Here is a 3,363-nt window from a genome sequence, read left to right on the forward strand (position 1 = left end):
AAATAATGACGAATCAATTCACCCCAAGAAAAGAATGAAAAACAATCCAATGGAAAAAAACAGACACAGATTGTTCAACTGAAAAACGAATGAAAACATTCATGTGATGTTTGTAAGTGAATGGATTTAGAGGAAAGTTGAAAAAGTCATTATTATGGTCTGCTAAAATGATAATGAATACTATAGATTATAAAGTATGCAAACTGGCGCCGCCCAGACTTGAACTGGAGACCTTCAGTGTGTTAGACTGACGTGATAACCAACTACACCACAGCACCAACCGATTTTGAACTAAAATTTTTTCACTATTATATAATGTTTTATATGAACATTTGAGCAATCTTATATCTGTTTAGTGCAACAGCGTGAAAAAAGCTAAGCAAATGGAGGTCGATTAGAGTTTGCTTTCAGACTCAGTCCTGATGAGTGATGATAATGAAAGTTACCAATACTTACACATCAGACAAAGACAATTATTTGTCCTACCATTTTATAAAAAATAGTTTTTATTTTGAAACACTTTTTTGGGCGAGATTAGATGGCAATGTTAATTTAATCCTATCTGCTTAATATGAATAGATGTTAATTTAATCCTATCTATAATTCAACAACATAGTATTTTATAGATGTCTAGTTAATATGAATAGGGTGTAGGTTGGAAGTTGTATATTGGTTACACTGCTACTAACCAATGTAATTATTTTCACAAACTTAATGATTCCCTAAAACATCTTCAGATTCACTTATCACAGATCATTCAGATCAAGTCTAAGGAGAACATTTGAAATGTAAAATCACTTAATAAGCAAAAAATCAAATAACCCACTCTGACGATTGTATTGTATAATTTGGTGTAGAGTAAAATGAGGGATTAATGCTGTCATATTCTTGGCCCCACATTAAACAACACACATTTCCTGGGTTAAATAAGACTTTGTTGACAGATTAAAAACGATTGCAATTATTTTACAGCGATGGAATCGATCAATAATTCTCTCCTCAATTATTTAAGTTTATATGAATAATGATGGTATTTGGTTTATTTGAAGTTTCTTCTCCATATTTCTTAAGATTATTCAGCTTTTTCAAAGGTTATCACAAGGTTTGAGTTTGTACTTATGTTCAAGGATAAAATTTAAAGCTATTAGTTCTTAGAATTTGTGTAGTGTTATAATTTATGTTTGTTTATGGATAAAATTCAAAACAAACATATATAATTACTTCTTAAAATTCATGACTATATGATATTCATATTATAATTCCTTTCTGTTATATATATGAGGACGATGTATATATGAATATATTAATATGTTTTTTAAGATATTAGGGTAATTATATCATCAATGGTATCAGAGATTAAATATCTTTCATTAAGTTTATTTTCAAGGGTCACGTGAAGATCAAGATAGTTATGAACCATAAGATCATTTTTTATACATAAAACCTTTAACAAGTTTTTTTTGGTCATAACGTTTTATTTGTAAACACATATGAATTCAACGAAATCTATAATTTTTAATGCATTCAATATCAATGAAAAAATAATCTTTGAATTTTGTAGGTTGATAGTGTAGAGCAATATGTCAATAGATTATGTTTATATTTGCATCGTGGATTGTCTTTCTCATTTAAATTGGTTGGTAGTTTCATATGCAAGTCACCACTTAGTTAGTGACTTTGGCTACAATGACATGGTGAGGTCCTTGCACTCCACTAGAATTCTGACCAAACACTTCATTTTTATATCTTATAATTCATGATGCTTGTGTTGTGGAGTTTTAGATCTTGTTGACTAGTTTTGAAAATGTGATCCATATTTTTACAAGACATCTATTTATCAAATTTGTTTAATTGAAGCATGTGACAAAATAATTATAATGCATGTTCGATCCAAACTTTCAATTTAGAGTTGTATATGAGGCTCAACAATGTAATTAACCTCAATTTTAGGTTTGTATATAATGCTCAACTATTTTATGTGGCATTTATTGAATATGTTAATTCCATAATATCTATACCATCTCTATCTCAACTTTCTTTTGTGAGTTATTTTATTTTCTTTATTGATTGTTTATTTGTATAGGTAGTCCTAACTTTAGGTGATAACAAAGTATATATTGCTAAATTTGTAATATATTACTATTAAAAATATCATTACATAGCATATCCATTGATTCATGAAGATGACATGCATGTCTACGAAAAGAAAATTAACAAATGATATTTCAAATTACTAGAAAAAATTACATGCATGCCTAGATCAAAAAGACATAAAGAAAAACTAAAAATAGATTTCTTACTCAATAGAAAAAATGGAGCATGTGTCTATTAAAAAATGTAAATAAACTATATTTTTCTACCCTCTTAAAGAAATTCATTACTATTTAAGCTAAAACTTAAATCTACTCAATTATTCATTTCTAAAAAAATATAGGGGAAAGAAGAAGCATGAGCATGTCATTAAGTTTGGTGTTGTATTGGTACTTTGAGTTTTTTTTGCACCCATATGCTCATCCTTTCTTGTAGGAGAAATTGGATTGCTACTATAAATACCTTGAGTTATAGCTAGAAATTTATTATGATAATATATTAAATTTAATGAATGTTCATCATCTCTCTAAATAAAGCATGTTGTTAAAGAAAAGGGTTCAATGGTTTTCTTAAAAATCTTTGCCTCTCCAATCCCCTCTTTTCTCTTTAAAAAAAATAAAAAATAATTTATTATATTTCTATTAGATACTATCTTTTTCCATTTATGTTCATTGCACATTAAAATGCAATTATCTATCTAATTTTACTTCTTCCTTTTTCTTGTAGTTTTTTTTGTTTCCTTTCTCACAATTTAATTTTTGTAATTTTTTTTTATACTCCTTAATTTATTTTTTCCTTTTTTGCTATTCTTAATAGCTTCATGTAATCATATATAATGATAAGTTGATATTGTTGACTACTCATCAAATCTGATTATTAGATCAATTCTTTGAGGTTTCTTTTCATATATGAGATAGTAATTTAAGGAACTTGATAATGTTGGGATTGCTTTGACATTCAAATTATTGTTTGGAATATGTTGAATGCCATCCTTTACTGAATTAATTTATTTTCCCAAACCTATTTTCCTCCCAAGTCTATAACATCTTAATTGCTTTGACCTCTAAATGGCTGGTTGAAATATGATTGAATTTGATCTTTTCCCTTGGATAATATTTTTCCCAAAATCCTCTTTCCCTCTCAAGTCTATAACATTTTTCCTCTCTTCCTAATCTCCACAATAAACATAAAAGTGGATCATTTGAGATGCATTGATTATTGTTAGTCTTTGTCAAAATTTGAAATGATTACCCTCTTCACCAACCATGAGAT

The 3,363-nt window shown here is 27.9% G+C and overlaps 1 non-coding gene across 1 annotated transcript; it reads right to left on the reverse strand.

Annotated features, from left to right (window-relative positions):
- Positions 1-204: 204 nt before the first annotated feature.
- TRNAV-AAC (transfer RNA valine (anticodon AAC)) lies at positions 205-278 on the reverse strand. The gene has a single exon. It is a non-coding gene; the product is annotated as a tRNA-Val (tRNA).
- Positions 279-3,363: the final 3,085 nt, after the last annotated feature.

This window comes from Cryptomeria japonica, chromosome 3, assembly GCF_030272615.1.
Source record: "Cryptomeria japonica chromosome 3, Sugi_1.0, whole genome shotgun sequence".
In the NCBI taxonomy this organism is placed as follows: domain Eukaryota; kingdom Viridiplantae; phylum Streptophyta; class Pinopsida; order Cupressales; family Cupressaceae; genus Cryptomeria; species Cryptomeria japonica.